The sequence below is a fragment of the Oryx dammah genome, unplaced genomic scaffold (assembly GCF_014754425.2).
Source record: "Oryx dammah isolate SB20612 unplaced genomic scaffold, SCBI_Odam_1.1 HiC_scaffold_23, whole genome shotgun sequence".
Classification (NCBI taxonomy): domain Eukaryota; kingdom Metazoa; phylum Chordata; class Mammalia; order Artiodactyla; family Bovidae; genus Oryx; species Oryx dammah.
This window is the reverse complement of record NW_024070207.1, coordinates 59486404-59513197: the sequence shown is the minus strand read 5'-3', so window position 1 is coordinate 59513197 and position 26794 is coordinate 59486404. Positions and strand designations below refer to the sequence as shown.

The window sequence follows — 26794 nt, the reverse complement described above, 5'->3', positions numbered from 1 at the left end:
AGCCTGTGAGATGAGTGCAATTGTGCAGTAGTTTGATCATTCTTTGGCATTGCCTTTCTTTGGGGTTGGAATGAAAATGGACCTTTTCCAGTCCTGTGGCCACAGCTGAGTTTTCCAAACTTGCTGGCATATTGAGTGCAGCACTTTCACAGCATCATCTTTCAGGATTTGAAACAGCTCAACTGGAATTCCATCACCTCCACTAGTTTTGTTCGTAGTGATTCTTTCTAAGGCCCACTTGACTTCATATTCAAAGATGTCTGGCTCTAGATTAGTGATCACATAATCATGATTATCTGAGTCGTGAAGATCTGTTTTGTACAGTTCTTCTGTGTATTCTTGCCACCTCTTCTTAATATCTTCTGCTTCTGTTAGGTCCAGAATATTTCTGTCCTTTATCGAGCCCATCTTTGCATGAAATGTTTCCTTGGTATCTCTAATTTTCTTGAAGAGCTCTATAGTCTTTCCCATTCTGTTGTTTCCCTCTGTTTCTTTGCATTGATCACTGAAGAAGGCTTTCTTATCTCTTCTTGCTATTCTTTGGAACTCTCCATTCAGATGCTTATATCTTTCCTTTTCTTCTTTGCTTTTCACCTCTCTTCTTTTCACAGCTATTTGTAAGGCCTCCCCAGACAGCCATTTTGCTTTTTTGCATTTCTTTTCCATGGGGATGTTCTTGATCCCTGTCTCCTGTACAATGTCATGAACCTCATTCCATAGTTCATCAGGCACTCTATCTATCAGATCTAGGCCCTTAAATCTATTTCTCACTTCCACTGTGTAATCATAAGGGCTTTGATTTAGGTCATTCCTGAATGGTCTAGCGGTTTTCCCTACTTTCTTCAATTTAAATCTGAATTTGGTAATAAAGAGTTCATGATCTGAGCCACAGTCAGCTCCTGGTCTTGTTTTTGTTGAATGTATACAGCTTCTTCATCTTTGGCTGCAAAGAATATAATCAATCTGATTTCGGTGTTGACCATCTGGTGATGTCCGTGTATAGAGTCTTCTCTTGTGTTGTTGGAAGAGGGTGTTTGCTATGACCAGTGCATTTTTTTGGCAAAACTCTGTTAGTCTTTGCCCTGCTTCATTCTGCATTCCAAGGCCAGATTTGCCTGTTACTCCAGGTGTTTCTTGACTTCCTACTTTTGCATTCCAGTCCCCTATAATGAAAAGGACATCTTTTTAAAGCCGTTTCAACTTCAGCTTCTTCAGTGTTACTGGTTGGGGCATAGACTTGGATAACTGTGATACTGATTGGTTTGCCTTTGAGATGAACAGATCATTCTGTCGTTTTTGAGATTGCATCCAAGTACTGCATTTCGGACTCTTTTGTTGACCGTGATGGCTACTCCATTTCTTCTGAGGGATTCCTGCCCGCAGTAGTAGATATAATGGTCATCTGAGTTAAATTCACCCATTCCAGTCCATTTTAGTTTGCTAATTCCTAGAATGTCGACATTCACCCTTGCCATCTCTTGTTTGACTACATCCAATTTGCCTTGATTCATGGAGCTGACATTCCAGGTTCCTATGCAATATTGCTCTTTACAGCATCGGATCTTGCTTCTATCACCAGTCACATGCACAACTGCGTATTGTTTTCATTTTGGCTCCATCCCTTCATTCTTTCTGGAGTTACTTCTCCACTGATCTCCAGTAGCATATTGGGCACCTAATGACCTGGGAGTTCCTCTTTTGGTATCCTATCATTTTGCCTTTTCATACTGTTCATGGGGTTCTCAAGGGAAGAATACTGAAGTGGCTTGCCATTCCCTTCTCCAGTGGACCACTTCTGTCAGCTCTCCACCATGACCCGCCCATCTTACGTTGCCCTGCGGGCATGGCTTGGTTTCATTGAGTTAGACAAGGCTGTGGTCCTAGTGTGATTAGATTGACTAGTTTTCTGTGAGTATGGTTTCAGTGTGTCTGCCCTCTGATGCCCTTTTGCAACACCTACCATCTTACTTGGGTTTCTCTTACCTTGGGCGTCTGAGGTCAGGGCGGCAGCCGGGAGGAGCTACCCTGCGTCCGAGGCCAGTGGCAGCCAGAAGGAGACACCCCGCATCCGAGGTCAGGGGCGGCCGGGAGGAGATACCCCGCATTTGAAGTCAGGGACGGCTGGGAGAAGCCACCTCTAGCCCGAGGTCAGGGGCAGTGACCCTGAGGAGCCACCCTGAGCCGGAGGCCATGGGCGCAGCTGAGAGGAGCCACCCATGCCCGAGGCCAGGGCCACCGGCCGGGAGGAGCAACCCGGGGAGTGGTGACTCTGCAGGCAAGGGGGCCTAGAGGAGCTATCCCACGTTGAAGGTCAGGAATGGCAGCGGTAAGGAGATACCCCTCGTCCAAGGTAAGGAGCCGCGGCTGTGCTTTGCTTGAGCAGCTGTGAAGAGACTACAATACAAGTATATATAAGGTGCTATAATATCACAGAATGGTAGCAACTAAAACAATTTGTTACGTTTAGTAAAGCTGATAGAGTTTTGAGCTACATCTTATAGGCTGAATATTTGGCAGATGGATAATAGGAGGGAAAACATCCTCTGAATGTAGAATGTAGATGTACAATGATGAGAAAAACCCTAGTATGCTAGGGGCAATAGCAATTAAGTGGCAGAGATCATAGAAGAGATTTAAAATGGGAGACTTACAGACAATACAGTTAAAGTGGGGAAAATAAAAGTTTGTGAAGCTATCATGTTTAGCAGTTTAGGATTTTCTCTAGGCCAGTGGTTTTCCAAAGTGTCTTTCAAGCACTTTCCTTACTGGCTTCCACAAAACTGCAGAATTACTTCTAGGTTTCTTACTTCTGTCTCAGAATTTTACATGTTCTTTTTCATATAGAATTTTGTTCAAATTAAAAAAAAAAAACAACTCTTATAGGTTAAAGGACAACTGATAAGTAAATGAGTAAATACTCTAAAAACAATTGCTGTTGAAGGAAAGTAGCTATGAAGGGAGAAATACCGAGGACCTGAACTAAGGAAAATTCAATAGAGTAAAAAAGAGATTCAGAGTCACTTCATAATTAGAATTAATCACAGTTGATACTTGATCAAAATAGAGAGTGAGAAGATGAAGTCTAGGATGATTTATGTTATCAGTTGGATGATAATGTCATTAGCTAAGATAGAGAATTTAGGAAGAGGCTTTGGGGATTAGATAATTTTTTAGACTTTAAATATTTATAAACAAATTCTGATACGAGAAGAAAACAGCCCTTCACATATAAATGAATATAGAAGGGATAACATATTATCCCCTGAAATATATTATCATGGATGCTCAATAAATGATAATCTATTTCTTAACTTAAAACACATTCAGTTCAGTTTAGTTCAGTCACTCAGTCCTGTCTGACTCTTTGTGACCCCATGGACTGCAGCATGCCAGGCCTCCCTGTCCATAACCAACTCCCGGAGTTTACTCAGACTCATGTCCATCGAGTCGGTGATGCCATCCAACCATCTCATCCTCTGTTGTCCCCTTCTCCTCCCACCTTGAATCTTGCCCGGCATCAGGGTCTTTTCCAATGAGTCAGTTCTTCGCATCAGGTGGCCAAATTATTGGAGTTTCAACTTCAGAATCATTCCTTCCAATGAATATTCAGAACTTATTTCCTTTAGGATTGATTGGTTTGATCTCCTTGCAGTCCAAGGGACTCTAAAGAATCTTCCAACACCACAATTTAAAAGCATCAGTTCTTCAGTGCTCAGCTTTCTTTATAGTCCAACTTTCACATCCATACATGACTATTGGAAAAACCATAACTTTTGCTAATGGACCTTTGTTGACAAAGTAATGTCTCTGCTTTTTAAAACACATTGACAGGGCCTGAAATCATTACCATATAAATAATCAGATCTATCTCCTGATCAAAGATGTGTCCTGTGTAGATGAAAGAAAAGAAAGGATTTTATAATTGCCTTGAAGCTAATTTACTCAAGTAAACTTTGGTACATTATCTGTTGAGGAAAACCTGTAATATATATTAAGTTTCTATTATGTACCAGACATGGGTGCTTTATATGTACTTCATTTAATCTTCACAGTAGGTTTATCAATATTGTCTTCATTTTTCAAGTAAATAATACATGGCTCAGTGTATTTACAATAATTGCTTAAGATTATAAAGCAACTGAGTGACAGAACTGGGTTTCAAACTCAGGTCTTTTAAAGTCCAGGGCCAATACTTTTCCCTACTTATCATGATGTCTTATAGTACATATTAAAATCCATTTTGAAGTATTTATCTGCTCCTAATTTACTTGGCATGTATGCTTCAACTTCTCCAAGATAATGGAGGCTCCTTCCTTGGGTTAAAATCTTGGCCTTCCTTCCTACAACTTGAATTTACCATGTTGAGAAACATTGGGGGAAAAAAAGACTCTTCAATTCAAACCCTTTGCTGTACCTAGAAAGAGATGATAGAGATAGATAAGGGATTGAGTAGGAAAAGGCATGAATACTTCTGTCTAAATGGCAGACAGAAAATCATTTAATAGAGGGAGGAAGAGGAGTCTGCACAGCTCTGTAGTAATTTCTTTTCTTAGAATACATTAACTTATTTTACATGCTTAAGGATATCCTACTCAACTATAGACATATAAGAAAAAAAATGCTCTGTGAACCAAGTAGAGATAATTCTGGGATTATACATTATTTTACATTAGATACACCATTTAACCCCTCCATTAGCAAAGATAATTGAGATAAAATCAATTCTCAATTTAGCTATCAGGAAGTTTCATATTCGATATTATACTTACTATTCATTGCAAGCTTAATTTTCATTAATTTATTTAAATATACTTTTGAAGAATTCAATTGATAGTAATATGGTATGTTATGGGTTGAGAATTATCTTTTTTTCAAATGATTATCAAAATGATTTCCAATAAAATTTCAGGTCTTAAGTCTCAACATTATATGTAAAGAAAGAGATAATATTTTACAGCTGTGTATAATTTTACATAAAACTGAATAATTATTGGTGAGTGTGCTGCTACCTTCCGTTTCAATGTCATATGTCTGGAGAACCTAGTTTGAATACTGCTGAATTTGCCTAAGTAAATGAAACTTTTTTTCCATTTGTTTATATTGTTTCTTTGCATTTGTAGTTTGAAAATGGGGTCTAAGGGTAATAAAATGCAATGATCACAATGTTCCTTTTTAAATATAGTGATGTTTTTTGTATATTATTTTGCTTTTAAATCCCCACCAACAGTTGCAAGCAAAAATATACAAGTGAAAAGATTTAGAAATGGTTAAGTCATCATGCTTAGATTTAAGAAGAGTTCTCTATTCATATACCTTGACATGTAAATTCTTAACAATGTAGAATAATACTGAATAATGTCAGGTATGCCATGTTGTTTTTATCTGCTTAGCATATAGGTAATTTTTTAAATTTCTATTTTATATGACTTTATTCCTTTTTGATTTGTTTTATTTTCATTTCAAATGTATTTATTTTCCTCTTGGTCATATTTCCCCTATATAATAGAAACCAATTCATTCAACCCCACTAATTAAAATTTTGAGATAATTCAGTCACTATGCTAAAGTCTCTGATATTAAATGTATCTTATTTAGCCAACTAAAAGTATAAATAAAAATGTGTGTGTATATATTGGTATTGAGTTACTAAAATACTTGGCTCTCTGGGTAACTCCAGTGATAAAGGATCCACCTGCTAATGCAGGAGACATAAGAAATGCAGGCTCTATTCCTGGATCGGGAAGATCCCCTGGAGTAGGAAAATAGCAACCTGCTCCAGTATTCTTGCGTGGAAAATTCCATGGACAGAGGAGCCTGGTGGGCTATAGTCCATGGGGTTGCAAGGAGTCAGACACAACTGAAGCACATTCTGCATTCCATATTCCATACTCAAATACTTGGGAAATTTAAATGTACTTAAGTATCCAACAATGACTTCAAATAATTTATTTATTTCTATACAAAATAATCAGCTTACTAATTACTGATGATAATACTTTTTTCACTGAGATAGGATCCTTGGGAGGTATTCTTGACAATGTTGTTTGGTATTCATTTCAAGACTATCTATGTAACTATAGACCCAGAGATATAGTATCTTTTAATATCTATCTATTGATTAATATCTATCTTTAGATAAAGATAATACGAATTTATGGTTTTCATTTAACATATAATGTTTCTTGAACAACCATTCTGTACCAAACAATATGAAAAAAAACATTACAACATATTAAAATTTATTTTGTGAGTCAGAGTTTTCTCAAATTCCATCCAACCATTTACTGAGTAATTACAAAATGATGAAATTTAATTGTATTTTGCCTTCATATATTACACTGCTGATATTCTCATCTCATGTTTCTGTCTCTATTTCTATTGTACAATCTGTACAATAGAAACAATCTTAATTCCTTGTTAGGTCATTAATATATAATAATCTTATTACCTAGTATTTTTTTTTAAATGTTTTGTGTTATAGAGGGGAAAAGGAAGGACTTTTATCCCCATCTTTCTCGGCAAAACCGCAAAAGTGCTAATATCCTTGAATCATACTCAAAGGATGGATTTGTCATATGTGTCTTTGAACTTCCCAAAAGATGACTTCTCCCCTTTCCTTGGCTTATGAACTGGTTCAGACAGACAGATGTGGAATTTGGCCTGAGAGCGATTTAAACTGATACCTTACAAGGAAGTAATAAAGTGCTTCAAATGAAATTTCTATAGTGTTCATTTCTTAAAAAGTAGAAGATTCTTCAGCTGTCTTCTTTTTTCTTTGAGTTCTATTGTGGTAAAATATTTTTAGGAATTTCAGCTGCCATCTATGTTCCTGGGAAACTGAGCCTATGAATATCCAATCCAGTAATAGTAGCTTCAAAAATCAACTCAGGGTTGGCAGAGCTACAAGTAGAATCCTGCCAAATCTTCATAGTGTTATGTCAATTTTATGACATGATATAATGTCAGTTAGCCTGATAGCATGATTGGAATCAGCTTCCCTTTACAAGACATGTTTTGTATAATTACTCAGTTAGTTTGATTGCTAAGAAGTGGTCATAAGTAGAACAGAGTGGTCCTAAGCCTTTCTTCTGTGAGTGTAACACAGGAGAAATCTATCTAGAAAGAAACAAACCAACCTTTTTAATGGTTGACTTAAAATATTTTTTTTCCTATGACTATCTTTGACTTTTTCAATGATTAATATTGTAAAGCATTCTTTATGTCACACAAATGGAGATTGCTTTTATGTCAGAAATGGTAGTAACTATTATCTTTATTTCTCATGTGCCCAGGAAGAATCATTGTCCTGATAGGAGCCAGAGTTGAATGACTAATACTTTCTAATGGTTAGTTTAGACTACATACAATTACTGTTTCTCTACTAACCAAAAAGGTTAATTTTATCAGTTTAATAACAGGAACTCCATCCATTATTTTAGCTAAATGTGGGTTTCCAAATATTTTTATTTTAATATCTTTCAGTGCTTTTTTCCCTCTGTATAAATATCCTAACCTAAAAAGTATCCCCACCCACTTTTTTAGACTCCTACCAATTTTTGTACTGCCTTGAAGACTCATAGAGAAAAACCCATTGCTTACTTTCAATGTAGGTGGAGTGGAAAACTTGGAATTTAAGGAATACATGATTATGGTGATGATGATGACAAAAATGTATAGTGCTTTATAAACCACTCTCACATCTTTAAGGTGTGTCAATGTGTATTGTTGTTGGTTAGTCGCTAAGTTCTGTCCAGCTCTTTTTGCAACCCCATGGACTGTAGCCTGCTGGGTTCCTCTCTTCATGGAATGTCCCATGCAAGAATACTGGAGTGGGTTGCCATTTCCTTCTCCATGGGATCTTTCTGACCCAGGGATTGAACCTGTGTCTCCTGCATTAGCAGGTGGATTCTTTACCACTGAGCCATTGAGGAAGCCTGTCTATGTGTATGTATGTAGCTAAACCTTAAGTTTTAAAAAGAACAATTTTCTAAGGTCCATCCATGTTGTCCCAATGGCAGGTTTTTATACTTTTCTATGGCTGGGTAGTATTCTATTTTATATGTATAACACTTCTTCATTAATCATTCATGTATTAATAGGAACTTAGGTTGCTTCCATATCTTTGCTATTGTAAATAATGCTGCAATGAGCATAGGTGTGTAAATATATATTCAAATTAGTGCTTTTGTTTTGTTTGGATAAATATCCAGGAGTGGAATTATTGGATCTTATGGTAGTTCTATTTTTAATTTTTTGAGGAAATGTCATAATTTTTCCATAATGGCCATATCAATTAATTCCCACCATCAGTGCACGGGGGTTTACTTTCTCCACATCCTTGCCAATGCTTGTTATTTGTTGCCTTTTTTGAAATAGCCATCCCAAGAGCTGTGAGCTGATACTTCATTGTGATTTTTTAAAATTAAATTTATCTTAATTGGAGGATAATTACTTTACAGTATTGTAAAAATATGGAATGTTTCATGAATTTGCGTGTCATCCTTTGGCAGGGGCCATGCTAATCTTATCTGTATTATTCAAAGTTTAGTATATGTGCTGCGGAAGCGAGCACTTCATTTTGGGTTTGATTTGATTAGTGATGTTGAGCATCTTTTCACATGCCTATTGGCAATATGTATGTCTTCTTTTGGAAAAATGTCTACACAGGTTTAATTGGGTAGTTTGCTCTTTTGATGTGGAATTCTATGCAGTTTTTGTGTGTGTGTGTGTGTGGATATTAACTCCTTATCAGATATATCCTTTGAAAATATGTTCTCCCACTCAGTAGGTGGCCTTTATGATTTGTTGATAGTTCCCTTCACTGTCCAAAAGATTTTTGGTTTGATGTAGTCCCATGTGTTTATTTTTGCTTTTGTTTCCTTTGCCCAAAGAGACATATCCAAAAAGTATTATTAAACCCAGGGTCAAGAGCTTATTGCTTGTGTTTTCTTCTATGACTTTAATGGTTTCAGGTCCTACATTTAAGATGTCAATCCATTGTGACTTTACTTTTGTGCATGGTTTGAGATAGTAATCCAGTTTATTCTGCAAGTAACTGTTCAGTTTCAAAACAGTATCTATTGAAGAGGTTGTCTTTTCCCCATTGTATATTCATACTGTCTCTGTTAGATTAATTGATCATAAGTGTGTGAGCTTATTTCTGGGCTCACTATTCTGTACATTGATCTATGTGTCTGTATTTGTGTCAGTACCCTACAGTGTAGATTTCCCTACAGTTTCATAGTATAGTTTGAAATCAGGAGTGTGAATATCTCTAGTTTTTTTTTTATTTTTTCCTCACTATTGTTTTAGCTCTTTGGAGTCATTTGTGCTTCTACACAATTTTTAGAATTTGTGTTCTAATTCAAGTTGTAGAATTATTTTTTCTACTTCTATGAAAATGTCATTGGTACTTTGATAGAGATTGCATTGAATCTGTAGATTGTCTTGGGTAGTATGGTCATTTTAACAACATTAATTCTTCCAGTCCATGAACATGATATATCTTTCCTCTTGTGTGTGTGTGTGTGTGTATGTGATCTTCAGTTTTGTTCATCAGTGTCTAATAGTTTTCAGTGAACTGAAGTTTTCAGTGGTCTTTTCCTTCTTAGATTTACTCCGTAGAATTATACTCTTTTTGAAGTGATTGTAAATGGGATTGTTTTCTTGATTTCTCTTTCTGATAGTTAATTTTTAGTGTCTAAAAATGCAACAGAATTATATATATTAATTTTATATCCTGAAAATTTACTAAATCTTTGATGAATTCCAGTACTATTCTGGTGTCTTTAGGATTTTCTGTGTATAGTATCATGCCTTTAAGGTCTTTAGGATTTTCTATGTATGTATAGTATCATGTTGTATGCATAGTAACAATGACAATTTTATTTCTTCCTTTTCAATTTGGATTCCTTCTATTATTTTTTTTTTCTGGTTGCTGTGGTTAAGACTTCCAATATTATGCTGAATAAAAGTGGTGAGAGTGGGCATCCTTGTCTTGTTCCTGATTTTAGTGGAAATATTTTCAGCTTTTCACAGTGGAGTATGATGTTGACACAGTTGACAAGCTGTGAGCTTGTCATATAAGGCTTTTATTATATCAAATTGTTTCCTCTATACTCACTTTGTATAATTCTTATCATAAATGGATGTTGAATTTTGTAAAAATTATTTTATTGAAATGCAGTGGCTTTACAAGTTTTTTGTGTTTCTACTGTTTATAAAAATTATTTGGTCATACATGCATATATATCACACATTCCTTTTCATATTCTTTTCCATTATGATTAATCATAGGATATTGAATATAGTTCCTTGCACTATACAATAGGACCTTGTTATTTGGATGTTGAATTATACCAAAAGCTTTTTCTGTATCGATTGAGATGATTATATGATTTTTATTTTTCAGTTTGTTAATATAGTGTATGTTATTGAGTGATTTGCAGATATTAGCCCATCCTTGTATCCCTGGGATAATCCCACTTGAGCAGAGTATGTGATCCTCTTGTGTTGTTGAATTTGGTTTGCTAGTATTTTGTTGAGGATATTTGCATCTATTTTCATGAGTGGTATTGGCCTGTAATTTCCTTTTTTGTGTGATATCTTTGTCAGATTTTGGTATCACTATAATGCTGGTCTCATAGAATGAGATTTTAAGCATTCCTGCCTCAACAATCTTTTGGAATAGTTTGAGAAGGATAAGTGGTAAAACTTCTTTATGTTATGTTTTTGTTTTTTAATTTTTAAAATTTTTTTTATTTTACTTTGCAATACTGTATTGATTTTGCCATACATTGACATGAATCTGCCACGGGTGTACATGTGTTTTGTTTATTTTTGTTTTTATTTTCATTACTCTAGGAGGTGGATCAAAAAAGATCTTGCTGTGATTTATGTCAGAATGTTCTGCCTGTTTTTTCCTCTAAGAGTTTTATAGTACCTGCTCTCACATTTAAGTCTTTAATCCATTTTGAGTTTACTTTTGTTTATGGTTTTAGACAATGTTCTAACTTCATTCTTTTACATGTAGCTGTCCTTTTTTGCCAGCATCACTTATTAAAGAGACTGTCTTTTCTTCATTGTATATTCTTGCTTCCTTTGCCATATATTAGTTGACCATAGGTGTATGTGTTTATCTCTGGAATTTCTATCCTGTTCCACTGATCTATATTTCTGTTTTTGTGCCAGTAACATATTATCTTGATTACTGTAACTTTGTGGTATAGTCTGAAGTCAGGGGACCTGAATCCTCTAGCTCCTTTTTTCTTTCTAAAGATAGCTTTAGCTATTTAGGGTCTTTTGTGTTTCCATAAAAATTGTACAATTATTTTGTTCTAATTCTGTGAAAAATGCTATTTGTAATTTAATAGAGATTGCATTGAATCTGTACATTGCTTTGGGTAGTATAGTCATTTTGAAAATATCTATCCTTCCAATCCAAAAACATAGTATACCTCTCCAGAGATTTTAGTGTCATCTTTAATTTCTTTCATTAGCATCTTACAGTTTTCCAGCTACAGATCTTTTGCCTCCTTACGTAGATTTATTTTTATTTCTTTTATTCTTTTTTGATGTAACAGTAGGTGGGATTGTTTCCTTGATTTCTCTTTCTGATCATTCATTCTTAGTGTATAGGAATGAAAGCTGCTGCTGCTGCTCAGTCGCTTCAGTCGTGTCCAACCCTGTGCATCCCCATAGACGGCAGCCCACCAGGCTCCCCCGTCCCTGGGATTCTCCAGGCAAGAACACTGGAGTGGGTTGCCATTTCCTTCACCAATGCATGAAAGTGAAAATTGAAAGTGAAGTCGTTCAGTTGTGTCCAACTCTTAGCGACCCCATGGACTGCAGCCTACCAGGCTCCTCCATTCATGGGATTTTCCAGGCAAGAATACTGGAGTTTTGTTTGTTCTTCTTTTCTTGTTACTTTAGGTGTAAATTTGGGATGTTTCATATGTTTCATGTTTCTTGAGTTAGGCTGGTTTGTTATATAGTTCCTTTATGAACTGCTTTTACCTGCTTCTGCTTTTGTCCATGCTTTTTATATTATTGTGTTATTATTTCTATTTGTCTCCAGGTATTTAATTTTTTTTTCTTTAATTCCTTCAGTATTGGTTGTTTAGTAGCATATTGTGTAACCTCTTCATGTTTGTGTTTTTTGTAGTCTTTGTTCCTTGAAGATGATTTCTAGTTTTGTAGTATTATGGCCAGAAAACATACTTGATGTATTTTCAGAGTTTTTGAATTTAATGAGACATTTTGTGGACTAACACATAATCTGACCTGGAGAATATTCCATGTGTATGTGAAAAAAAAAATGTGTACTTTTGGGTAGAATAGTTTATATATATTTGTTAAGTCCATCTGGTCTAATGTGTCTTTTAAGACAAATGTTCCTATCTTTAAGACCAGTGTTTCCTTATTGGTTTACTTTCTGGATGTGTCTATTGATGAAATAGGGGTATTAAAGGCTCCTACTTTTACTGTACTTTCAGTTTCTCACATTATATCTGTTAATATTTGCTTTATGTGTTTACATGTTCCTTTGCTGGTTACAGATATACTTAAAAGTTGTATCATCAATGCCTTGATCATTATGTAATGTCCATCTTGTTTCTCATTACAATATTGATTTTAAAGCCTATTTTGATTCATATAAGTAATGCTACCTTGGCTTTAATTCCCATTTGCTGTAATAACTTTTTCTATTCCCTTAAATTCAGTGTGTGTGTTTGTAGATCTGAAGTAAATCTGTTATACACAGCATATATACAAATCTTTTGTATCCATGTAGCCACTTTGGGAGGAAATCAACAAATTAATCTGAAATGCAGCACTAGGGTACAATCTCAAAAACTATAGAATAATCTTGAATCATTTCCAAGAAAAATCATTCAATGTCACAGTCATCTGAGTCTATGCCCTAACAACTGATGCAGAAGAAACTGAAGTTGTTTGGGTCTATGAAGACCTATAAGACCTTCTAGAACTAACAACCAAAAAGATGTCCTTTTCAACATAGGGGATTGGAATGCAAAAGTAGGGAGTCAAGAGATACCTGAAATAACAGGCAAGTTTGGCCTTGGAGAACAAAATTAAGCAGGGCAAGGTCTAATAGAGAAGGCAATGGCACCCCACTCCAGTACTCTTGCCTGGAAAATCCCATGGATGGAGGTGCCTGATGGGCTGCAGTCCCTGGGGTAGCTAAGAGTCGGACATGACTGAGTGACTTCACTTTCACTTTTCACTGTCATGCACTGGAGAAGGAAATGGCAACCCACTCTAGTGTTCTTGCCTGGAGAATCCCAGGGACGGGGGACCTGGTGGGCTGCCATCTCTGGGGTCGCACAGAGTCGAACAGGACTGAAGTGACTTAGCAGTAGCAGCAGCAAAGTCTAATAGAGTTTTGTGAAGAGAAATCACTGGTCATAGTGAACACCCTCTTCCAACAAGAGATGACTCTACACATGGAAATCACCAGATGGTCAATATTGAAATCAGATAAATAATGTTCTTTGCAGACAAAGATGGAGAAGCTATATACAGTCAGCAAAAAAAAAAAAGACTTGGAGCTGACTGGTTCAGATCATGAGATCCTAAATGCAAAATGCAAGCCTAAGTTGAAGAAAATATAGAAAAGCAGTAGGCCATTCAGATATTACTTAAACCAAATCCCTTATTATTATAAGTAGGGATGATGAACAGAATCAAGGGATAAGATCTGATAGACAGAGTGCCTGAAGAACTATGGACAGCAATTTGTAACATTTTGCAGGAGGCAGTGACCAAAACCATCACAAGGTAAAAGATATGCAAGAAAGCAAAGTGGTCATCTGAGGAGACTTTACTAATAGGTGAGGAATGAAGCAAGGCAAAAGGCAAGGGAGAAAGGGAAAGATATACCCAAATGAATTCATAGTTACAGAGATTAATAAGGTAAATAAGAAGGCCTTCTTAAATGAACAATACAAAGAAATAGAGGGAAACAAGAAAAGGAATGACTAGAGTTCTCTTCAAGAAAATTTGAGACATCAAGGGAACATTTCATACAAGCATGGGCATGAAAAAGGACAAAAACAGTAAAGACCTAACAAAAACAGAAAAGATTAAGGAAAGGTGGCTAGAATAGGCAAAAGAACTATACAGAAAGGTCTTAATGAGCTGGATAACCATGATGGTGTGGTCACTCAACTAGAGCCAGACATCCTGTCACGTGAGCTCAAGTGGCCCTTAAGAAGCATTACTACAAAGCTAGTAGTGGTGATGGAATTCAGCTGAGCTATTTAAAATCCTAACAGATTATGCTGTTAAAGCACTCCAGTCAATATGTCAGCAAACTGGAAAACTCAGCAGTAGCTACAGGACTGGAAAAGTTCAGATTACATTCCAATCCCCCAAAAAGGCAATGCCAAAGAATGTTCAAACTACTGTACAATTGTGCTCATTTCATATGCTAGCAAGGTTATGCTCAAAATCCTTCATGTTAGGCTTCAGCATTACATGAACTAAGAACTTTCAGATGTCCAAGTTGGGTCAGAGGAAGAGACAGAGGAACCAGAGATCAAATTGCCAACATTTGTTGGCTCATGGAGAAAGCAGGGCAGTTCCAGAAAAATACATTGATTTCTGCTTCATTGACTATGCTAAAGCCTTTGACTTTGGGGATCATAGCAAACTGGAAAATTCTTAAAGAGATGGGAATACCAGACCAACTTACCTGTCTCCTGAGTAACCTATATGTGGGTCAAAAAGCAACAGAACAAGACATAGAACGACTGGTTCAAAACTGAGAAAGGAGTACAACAGGCTGTGTATTGTCTCCCTTCTTATGTAGCTCATATGTAGAGTACCTCATCCGAAATGCCAGTCTGAATGAATCACAAGCTGGGGTCAAGATTTCCAGTAGGAATATAGACCACCTTAGATATGCAGATGATACCACTCTAATGGAAAAAAAGTAAAGAGTAACTAAAGAGCCTCTTGAAGAGCATGAAAGAAGAGGGTGAAAAAGCTGCCTTGAAACTCAACATTAAAAAAACTAAGATCCTGGCATGTGGTCTCATCAGTTCATCACAAACAGAAGGTAAAAAAGTGGAAGCAGTGACTGATTTTCCTTTCTTGGGCTCCAAAATCACTGGAGCCATGAAATAAAAAGACACTTACTCCTTGGTAGGAAAGCTGTGATAAACCTAGAAAACATATTAAAATGAAGAGACATCACCTTACCAACAAAGAACTGTATAGTCAAAGCTATGTTTTTTTATTTAGTAGTCGTATATGGATGTGAGAGTTGGACCATAAAGTAATGTAAGCACCAAAAAAATTAATGTTTCCAAATTGTGGTGCTGGAGAAATTCTTCACAGGGATATCAAACCAGTCAATCTTTAAGGAAGTCAACCCTGAATATTCCTTGAAAGAACTGATGCTGAGGCGAGGCTGCAGTTCTTTGGCCACCCTGTAGAAAGAGCTGATTCATTGAAAATGTTCCTGATGCTGGGAAAGATTGAAGGCAAAAGAGGAGGGGGCGGCAGAGGATGAGATGGTTAGATAGTATCACTGATGCAATAAACATGATTTTGAGAAAATTCCAGGAGATAGTGAAAAAAGAGGAGCCTGAATGCTGCAGGCCATGCATGCGTGATAAATTGCTTCAGTTGTGTCCGACTCTTTGCATCCCTATGGACTGTAGCCCACCAGTCTCCTCTATCCATGGAATTCTGTAGGCAAGAATACTGGAGTGGGGTGTCATGCCTTCCTTCAGAGGATTTTCCCAATCCAGGGATTGAACCTGCCTCTCCTGTGACTTCTGCATTTCGGGCAGATTCTTTACTACTGAGCCACCTAGGAAACCCGTGTTGCAGTCCATGGGGCTGCAAAGAGTTGGACACAACTTAGTGACTAAACAGTAACAACAACTGCATATTTGCCTATACTTGTGATATTTCTCCTTTCTTAATTGTCATATTTCTATCTATGTCCTTTTGTTTTTAACTTAGAGAGGTCTGTTTCTTTCTTGCAAAGCTGCTGTAAACCTTTTATTCTCTCCATCAAATCTGAATAAAATCTTTGTTGTGTAGATGCTCAAAATCTTTCAAGCTAGGTTCAACAGTATGTGACCCGAAAACTTCCACATGTATAACTGAAAGGTTGTTGTTGAATTATGACGCCGGGATTCTTGGCCCCTGGAGGAGAAGAATTCAATCCGGGGCCAAAGACGAGGCTTGATCGCTCAGAGCTTTTGTGTAATAAAGTTTTACTAAAGTATAAAGGAGATAGAGAAAGCTTCTGACATAGGCATCAGAAGGGGGCAGAAAGAGTACCCCCCTGCTAGTCTTTAGCTGGATGTTATGTAGTTATCAGCAGTCTGTTAATGAAAGAAAGGAATGTCTCAAAACTTAGAATGGCACCAGGCCCCTCACCCATAGGATGTATTTTGGGATAATCTTGGCTCCAAATGGTTCATCTTGGGCCATAAAAGGATTAACTTGAATCTTGAAGAAGGGCAGAGCAGCCTACAAATAGTGTTATTTACATAGATTAGAGGAACAACATCAGAGTATAACATACTGGTTTATCAAGTAGGTTCTGAGCCAAAAGGCAGAACCGACTTGAAGACAGAGTTTGGAGTAAATGCATAGTACATTAGCATAGCCTAAGATAAACATTTCCATAAGAAAAAGGCATTTGTTAACTTCAGGTGAAACCAGGTGTCATGGCAACACAGAATTTTAAGATAAACCTCCTTTTAAATTTGTATAGATCTTTTTAATGTGTTGTTGGATTCTGATTGCTAGAATTTTGTTGAGGATTTTTGCATCTATGTTCATCAGTGATATTGGCCTGTAGTTTTCTTTTTTTGTAGTATCTTTGTCAGGTTTTGGTATTAGGGTGATGGTGGCCTCATAGAATGAGTTTGGAAGTTTCCCTTCCTCTGCAATTTTCTGGAAGAGTTTGAGTAGGATAGGTGTTAACTCTTCTCTAAATTTTTGGTAGAATTCATCTGTGAAGCCGTCTGGACCTGGGCTTTTGTTTGCTGGAAGATTTCTGATTACAGTTTCAATTTCCGTGCTTGTGATGGGTCTGTTAAGATTATCAATTTCATCCTGGTTCAGTTTTGGAAAATTGTACTTTTCTAAGAATTTGTCAATTTCTTCCAGATTGTCCATTTTATTGGCATATAATTGCTGATAGTAATCTCTTATGATCCTTTGTATTTCTGTGTTGTCTGTTGTGATCACTCCATTTGCATTTCTAATTTTATTGATTTGATTTTTCTCTCTTTGCTTCTTGATGAGTCTGGCTAATGGTCTGTCAATTTTATTTATCCTTTCAAAGAACCAGCTTTTTGCTTTGTTGATTTTTGCTATGGTCTCTTTTGTTTCTTTTGCATTTATTTCTGCCCTAATTTTTAAGATTTCTTTCCTTCTGCTAACTCTGGGGTTCTCCAATTCTTCCTTTTCTAGTTGCTTTAGGTGTAGAGTTAGGTTATTTATTTGACTTTTTTCTTGTTTCTTGAGGTATGCCTGTATTGCTATCAACTTTCCTCTTAGCACTGCTTTTATAGTGTCCCACAGGTTTTGGGTTGTTGTATTTTCATTTTCATTAGTTTCTATGCATATTTTGATTTCTTTTTTGATTTCTTCTGTGATTTGTTGGTTATTCAGAAGCGTGTTGTTCAGCCTCCATATGTTGGAATTTTTAATAGTTTTCCTCCTGTAATTGAGATCTAATCTTAATGCATTATGATCAGATCAAGTGGGCTTTTATCCCAGGGATGCAAGGATTCTTCAATATCCGCAAATCAATCAATGTAATTCACCACATTAACAAATTGAAAAATAAAAACCATATGATTATCTCAATAGATGCAGAGAAGGCCTTTGACAAAATTCAACATCCATTTATGATAAAAACTCTCCAGAAAGCAGGAATAGAAGGAACATACCTCAACATAATAAAAGCTGTATATGACAAACCCACCACAAACATTATCCTCAATGGTGAAAAATTGAAAGCATTTCCCCTAAAGTCAGGAACAAGACAAGGGTGCCCACTTTCACCACTACTATTCAACATAGTTCTGGAAGTTTTAGCCACAGCAATCAGAGCAGAAAAAGAAATAAAAGGAATCCAAATTGGAAAAGAAGAAGTAAAACTCTCACTGTTTGCAGATGACATGATCCTCTACATAGAAAACCCTAAAGACTCTACCAGAAAATTACTAGAGCTAATTAATGAATATAGTAAAGTTGCAGGATATAAAATCAACACACAGAAATCCCTTGCATTCCTATACACTAATAATGAGAAAGTAGAAGAAGAAATTAAGGAAACAATTCCATTCACCATTGCAACAAAAAGAATAAAATACTTAGGAATATATCTACCTAAAGAAACTAAAGACCTATATACAGAAAAGTATAAAACACTGATGAAAGAAATCAAAGAGGACACTAATAGATGGAGAAATATACCATGCTCATGGATCGGAAGAATCAATATTGTGAAAATTAGTATACTACCCAAAGCAATTTACAAATTCAATGCAATCCCTATCAAGCTTCCAGCAATATTTTTCACAGAACTAGAACAAATAATTTCAAGATTTGTATGGAAATACAAAAAACCACGAATAGCCAAAGGAATCTTGAGAAAGAACAATGGAACTGGAGGAATCAACTTGCCTGACTTCAGGCTCTACTACAAAGCCACAGTCATCAAGACAGTATGGTATTGGCACAAAGACAGAAATATAGATCAATGGAACAAAATAGAAAGCCCAGAGATAAATCCACACACCTATGGACACCTTATCTTTGACAAAGGAGGCAAGAATATACAATGGAGAAAAGACAATCTCTTAAACAAGTGGTGCTGGGAAAACTGGTCAACCACCTGTAAAAGAATGAAACTAGATCACTTTCTAACACCGCACACAAAGATAAACTCAAAATGGATTAAAGATCTAAATGTAAGACCAGAAACTATAAAACTCCTAGAGGAGAACATAGGCAAAACACTCTCTGACATAAATCACAGCAGGATCCTCTATGATCCACCTCCCATAATTCTGGAAATAAAAGCAAAAATAAACAAATGGGACCTAATTAAAATTAAAAGCTTCTTCACAACAAAGGAAAATATAAGCAAAGTGAAAAGACAGCCTTCGGAATGGGAGAAAATAATAGCAAATGACGCAACTGAAAAACAACTAATCTCAGAAATATACAAGCAACTCCTGCAGCTCAATTCCAGAAAAATAAACGACCCAATCAAAAAATGGGCCAAAGAACTAAATAGACATTTCTCCAAAGAAGACATACGGATGGCTAACAAACACATGAAAAGATGCTCAACATCACTCATTATTAGAGAAATGCAAATCAAAACCACAATGAGGTACCACTTCACACCAGTCAGAATGTCTGCGATCCAAAAATCTGCAAGCAATAAATGCTGGAGAGGGTGTGGAGAGAAGGGAACCCTCCTACACTGTTGGTGGGAATGCAAACTAGTACAGCCACTATGGAGAACAGTGTGGAGATTCCTTAAAAAATTGCAAATAGAATGGCCTTTTGACCCAGCAATCCCACTGCTGGGCATACACACAGAGGAAACCAGAATTGAAAGAGACACATGTACCCCAATGTTCATCGCAGCACTGTTTATAATAGCCAGGACATAGAAACAACCTAGATGTCCATCAGTAGATGAATGGATAAGAAAGCTGTGGTACATATACACAATGGAGTATTACTCAGCCATGAAAAAGAATACATTTGAATCAGTTCTGATGAGATGGATGAAACTGGAGCCGATTATACAGAGTGAAGTAAGCCAGAAAGAAAAACACCAATACAGCATACTAACACATATATATGGAATTTAGAAAGATGGCAATGATGACTCTGTATGCAGGACAGCAAAAAAGACACAGATGGGTATAGCGGACTTTTAGACTCAGTGGGAGAGGGAGAGGGTGAGATGATTTGGGAGAATTGACATTGAAACATGTATAATATAATGTAAGAATCGAATTGCCAGTCTATGTCTGATGCAGGATATGGCACGCTTGGGGCTGGTATGCAGGGATGACCCAGAGAGATGTTGTGGGGAGGGGGGTGGGAGGGGGGTTCATGTTTGGGAACGCATGAACACCCGTGGTGGATTCATGTCAATCTATGCCAAAACCAATACAGAATTGTAAAGTAAAAAAAAATAATAAATTATATAAAAAAATAAAAATAAAATAAATAAAATAGGAATAAAAATAAAAATAACTTCACAAAAAAAAATTGTATAGAGAAGGAAAAATATCGCAACTTTGTTTCCTCCTGCCGCTTAAGAGAGATAAAAATGTCTGACACTTGCAGGCTATTTCCTCTATTTGGAGACCCATGGCCTTCCTGCCTGTTACCCTCTCATAACCTTAGAAAAGGCAGAGGAACCAGAGATCACATTGCCGACATCAGTTGGGAGGGAATTCTACAAAAATATATATTTCTGCCTCATTGACTATGCTAAAAGCCTTTGCCTGGGTGGAGCGCAACAAAATATGGAAAATTCTTAAAGATTGGAATATCAGACCATCTTACCTGCCTCCTAAGAAATCTGTATACAGGTCAAGAAGTAACAGTTAGAACTGGACATGAAACAACAGACTGATTCCAAATTAGGAAAGGAGTATGTTAAGACTGTATATTGTCACCCTGCTTATTTAACTTATATGCAGAGTACATCATGTGAAATGCCAGGCTGGATGAAGCACAAGCTGGAATCAAGATTGCCATGAGAAATATCAATTACTTCAGATATGCAGATGACACCACCCTTATGGCAGAAAGGGAAGAGGAACTAAAGAGCCCCTTGATGAAGCTGGAAGAAGAGAGTGAAAAAGCTACCTTAAAACTCAACATTAAAAAAACTAAGATCATGGCATCCAGTCCCATCACTTCATGGGAAATAGATGGGTAACAGTGACAGACTATTTTCTTGGGGTCTAAAATCACTGCAGATGGTGAATGCAGCCATGAAATTAAAAGACACATGCTCCTTGAAAGAAAAATTATGACAAACAGTTATTAGACAGTGTATTGAAAAGCAGAGACATTACTTTGACAACAAAGGTCTATAGTCAAAGCTATGGTCTTTTCAGTAGTCATATACAGTTGTGCGAGTTGGACTCTAAAGAAAGTTGAATACCAAAGAATTGATGCTTTCAAACTGTGATGCTGGAGAAAACTCTTGAGAGTCCCTTGGGGTGCCAGGAAATCAAACCAGTCAATCCTAAAGGAAATCAGTCCTGGATATTCATTGGAAGGACTGATGCTGAGTCTGAAACTCCAATACTTTGGCCACTTGATGCAAAGAGCCGTTTCACTGGAAAAGACGCTGATGCTGGGGAAGATTGAAGGCAGGAGGAGAAGGGCACAATAGAGGATAAGATGGTTGGATGCCATTACCGATTCAATGGACATGAGTGTGAGCAAACTCTGGGAGATTGTGAAGGACAGGGAAGACTGGTGTGCTGCTCTCTATGGGGTTACAGAGTCAGTTATGACTTAGTAACTAAACAACAATGCTTTTTCTGTAGGTTTTCCTCTTCATATGTGCAAATATCATGCCACTCCCTCTGGTTTTTAAATTTCCTATTATGGTCATTTCCTTGTATGTAACTTCCTGGTTTTCTCTTGCTTCCATTTAGTATTCTCTTTATTTTTGTACTATTTTAATTACAAAATGTCTTGGTGTTTTGTGATTTCACTCATATTTGGATATAGGAAAAATACTTGAAAATTTTATAGGCTGAAAAGGAGAGAGAGATTGATTTTCTGGTTTAGAAGTTTGTCTCAATTATAGTCCAGTGAATGGTCTGTTAGAACTTATCCATATAAAAATGTCACGGAGAATGATTAAGAAATTTTAGGACTGTTCATGATAAGCCGATTCCCATCACCCACAAAGTGACATTTTTTTGGAGTAAATGATCACAATTTACCACAAATCATCCTTGAATGTCTTGTTAGAGATATAACAAAAGAAAGGTGTTCCTATGAAGCTACCAACGGTATTTTTCACAGAACGAGAACAAATAATTTCACAATTTGTATGGAAATACAAAAAACCTCGGGTAGCCAAGGCAATCTTGAGAAAGAAGAATGGAACTGGAGGAATAAACCTTCCTGACTTTAGGCTCAGTCATAGCCTGAAGCTTTGACTCAGACAAAGCTACAGTCATCAAGACAGTATGGTACTGGCACAAAGACAAAAATATAGACCAATGGAATAAAATAGAAAGCCCAGAGATAAATCCAGGCATCTATGGACACCTTATCTTCGACAAAGGAGGCAAGAATATACAGTGGAGAAAAGACAATCTCTTTAACAAGTGGTTCTGGGAAAACTGGTCAACCACTTGTAAAAGAATGAAACTAAAACATGTTCTAACACCATACACAAAGATAAACTCAAAATGGATTAAAGATCTAAACATAAGACCAGAAACTATAAAAGTACTAGAGGAAAACATAGGCAAACACTCTCTGACATAAATCACAGCAGGATCCTCTATAACCCACCTTCCAGAATATTGGAAATAAAAGAAAAAATAAACAAATGGGACCTAATTAAACTAAAAAGCTTTTGCACAACAAAGGAAACTATAAGCAAGGTGAAAGGAGAGCCTTCAGAATGGGAGAAAATAATAGCAAATGAAGCAACTGACAAAGATTTAATCTCAAAAATATACAAGAAACACCTGCAGCTCAATTCCAGAAAAATAAACGACCCAATCAAAAAGTGGGCCAAAGAACTAAACAGACATTTCTCCAAAGAAGACATACAGATGGCTAAGAAACACATGAAAAGATGCTCTACATCTCTCATTATTAGAGAAATGCAAATCAAAACTACAATGAGATATCACCTCACACCGGTCAGAATGGCCTTCATCAAAAAGGCTACAAACAATAAATGCTGGAAATGGTGTGGAGAAAGGGGAACCCTCTTGCACTATTGGTGGGAATGTAAATTGATATAGTCACTATGGAAGATGGTATGGAGATTCCATAAAAACCTAAGAATAAAACCACCATATGAACCAGCAATCCCACTCCTAGGCATATACCCTGAGGAAACCAAAACTGAAAGAGACACATGTATCCCATTGTACACTGCAGCATTATTTACAATAGCTAGAACATGGATGCAACCTAGATGTCCATTGACATATGAATGGATAAAGAAGTAGTGGTATATATACACAATGGAATAGTACTCAGCCATAAAAAGAAATGCATTTAAGTCAGTTCTGATGAGGTGGATGAACCTAGAACCTATTATACAGAGTGAAGTGAGTCAGAAAGGGAAAGAAAAATACCATATCCTAACACATATATGTGGAATTTAGAAAAATGGTGCTGAATAATTTAGTTACAAGGAAGAAATGAAGAAGACATAGAGAATAGACTTTCAGACATGAGGAGAGGGGAGGAGAGGGTGAGATGTATGGAAGGAGTAACATGGAAACTTACATTCAGTTCAGTTCAGTTCAGTTCAGTTCAGTTCAGTTCAGTTCAGTCACTCAGTCGTGTCCGACTCTTTGCGACCCCATGAATCACAGCACGCCAGGCCTCTCTGTCCATCACCAACTCCCAGAGTTCACTCAGACTTGTGTCCATCGAGTCAGTGATGCTATCCAGCCATCTCATCCTCTCTCGTCCGCTTCTCCTGCTCCCAATCCCTCCCAGCATCAACGTCTTCTCCAATGAGTCAACTCTTCACATGAGGTGGCCAAAGTACTGGAGTTTCAGCTTTGGCATCATTCCTTCCAAAGAAATCCCAGGGCTGATCTCATTCAGAATGGACTGGTTGGAACTCCTTGCAGTCCAAGGGACTCTCAAGAGTCTTCTCCAACACCACAGTTCAAACGCATCAATTCTTCAGCACTCAGCCTTCTTCACAGTCCAACTCTCACATCCATACATGACCACAGGAAAAACCATAGCCTTGACTAGACAGAACTTAGTCGGCAAAGTATTGTCTCTGCTTTTGAATATACTATCTAGGTTGGTCATAACTTTTCTTCCAAGGAGTAAGCGTCTTCATTTCATGGCTGCATTCACCATCTGCAGTGATTTTGGAGCCCAAAAAAATAAAGTCTGACACTGTTTCCTCTGTTTCTCCATCTATTTCCCATGGAGTGATGGGACCAGATGCCATGATCTTTGCTTTCTGCATGTTAAGATTTAAGCCAACATTTTCACTCTCCTGTTTTACTTTCAAAAAGAGGCTTTTTAGTTCCTCTTCACTTTCTGCCATAATGGTGGGGTCATCTGCATATCTGAGGTTATTGATATTTCTCCCAGCAATCTTGATTCCAGCTTGTGTTTCTTCCAGTCCAGCGTTTCTCATGATGTACTCTGCATATAAGTTAAATAAGCAGGGTGACAATATACAGCCTTGACGTACTCCTTTTCCTATTTGGAACCAGTCTGTTGTTCCATGTCCAGTTCTAACTGCTGCTTCCTGACCTGCATACAGATTTCTCAAGAGGCAGGTCAAGTGGTCTGGTATTCCCATCTCTTTCAGAATTTTCCACAGATTATTGTGATCCACACAGTCAAAGGCTTTAGCATAGTCAACAAAGCAGAAATAGATGTTTTTCTGGAACTCTCTTGCTTTTTTCCATGATCCAGAGGATGTTGGCAATTTGATCTCTGGTTCCTCTGCCTTTTCTAAAACCAGCTTGAACATCAGGGAGTTCACCATTCACGTATTGCTGAAGCCTGGCTTGGAGAATTTTGAGCATTACTTTACTAGCCTGGGAGATGAGTGCAATTGTGCAGTAGTCTGAGCATTCTTTGGCATTGCCTTTCTTTGGGGTTGGAATGAAAACTGACCTTTTCCAGTCCTGTGGCCACTGCTGAACTTTCCAAATTTGCTGGCATATTGAGTGCATCACTTTCACAGCATCATCTTTCAGGATTTGAAATAGGTCTATTGGAATTCCATCACCTCCACTAGCTTTGTTCCTAGTGATGCTTTCTCAAGGCCCACTTGACTTCATATTCCAGGATATCTGGCTCTAGATGAGTGATCCCACCATCGTGGTTATCAGGGTCATGAAGATCTTTTCTGTACAGTTCTTCTGTGTATGCTTGCCACCTCTTCTTAATATCTTCTGCTTCTGTTAGGTCCATACCATTTCTGTCCTTTATCGAGCCCATCTTTGCATGAAATGTTCCCTTGGTATCTCTAATTTTCCTGAAGAGATCTCTAGTCTTTCCCATTCTGTTGTTTTCCTCTATTTCTTTTCATTGATCATTGAAGAAGGCTTTCTTATCTCTTCTTGCTCTTCTTCGGAACTCTGCATTCAGATGCTTATATCTTTCCTTTTCTCCTTGGCTTTTCACTTCTCTTCTTTTCCCAGCTATTTGTCAGGCCTCCCCAGACAGCCATTTTGCTTTTTTGCATTTCTTTTCCATGGGGATAATCTTGATCCCTGTCTTCTGTACAATGTCACGAACCTCAGTCCATAGTTCATCAGGCACTCTATCTATCAGATCTAGGCCCTTAAATCTACTTCTCACTTCCACTGTATAATCATAAGGGATTTGACTTAGATCATACCTGAATGGTCTAGCGGTTTTCCCTGCTTTCTTCAATTTGAGTCTGAATTCGGTAATAAGGTGTTCATGATCTGAGCCACAGTCAGCTCCTGGTCTTGTTTTTGTTGACTGTATAGAACTTCTCCATCTTTGCCTGCAAAGAATATAATCAATCTGATTTCAATGTTGACCATCTGGTGATGTCCATGTGTAGAGTCTTCTCTTGTGTTGTTGGAAGAGGATGTTTGCTATGACCAGTGCATTGTCTTGGCAAAACTCTATTAGTCTTTGCCTTGCTTCATTCCTCATTCCAAGGCCAGATTTGCCTGTTACTCCAGGTGTTTCTTGACTTCCTACTTTTGCATTCCAGTCCCCTATAAGGAAAAGGACATCTTTTTTAGGTGTTAGTTCTAACCGGTCTTATAGGTCTTCATAGAACTGTTCAACTTCAGCTTCTTCAGCATTACTGGTTGGGGCATAGACTTGGATTACTGTGATATTGAATGGTTTGCCTTGGAAATGAACGGAGATCATTCTGTCATTTTTGAGATTGCATTCAAGTACTGAATTTCGGACTCTTTTGTTGACCATGATGGCTACTCCATTTCTTCTTAGGGATTCCTGCCCACAGTAGTAGATATAATGGTCATCTGAGTTAAATTTACCCATTCCAGTCCATTTTAGTTTGCTGATTCCTAGAATGTTGATGTTCACCCTTGCCATCTCTTGTTTGATAACTTCCAATTTGCCTTGATTCATGGACCTGACATTCCAGGTTCCTATGCAATATTAATCTGTACCGCATTGGACCTTGCTTCTATCACCAGACACATCCACAATGGGGTATTGTTTTTGTTTTGGCTCCATGCCTTCATTCTTTCTGGAGTTATTTCTCCACTGATCTCCAGTAGCATATAGGGCACCTACTGACCTGGGGAGTATTTCTTTCAGTATCTTACCATTTTGCCTTTTCATACCATATATAAAATAGATTGCCAACAGGAATTTGCTGTATGCCTGAGGAAATTCAAACAGGGTCTCTCTATCAACCGAGAGGGATGGGATGGGGAGGGAGATGGTAGGGAATTTCAAAAGGGAGGGGATATATGTATCCCTATGGCTGATTCATGCTGAAGTTTGACAGAAAACAGCAAAATTCTGTAAAGCAGTTATCCTTCAATAAGAA

At 37.2% G+C, this 26794-nt stretch overlaps 1 protein-coding gene and 1 non-coding gene across 2 annotated transcripts in view; one reads left to right on the top strand and one right to left on the bottom strand.

The window, feature by feature from the left end:
* Window positions 1-26794, top strand: part of DACH2 (dachshund family transcription factor 2) — an 816985-nt gene that overhangs the window by 314897 nt on the left and 475294 nt on the right. The window lies entirely within an intron of this gene.
* LOC120882732 lies at window positions 8466-8572 on the bottom strand. Its single transcript, XR_005725585.1, has one exon. It is a non-coding gene; the product is annotated as a U6 spliceosomal RNA (small nuclear RNA).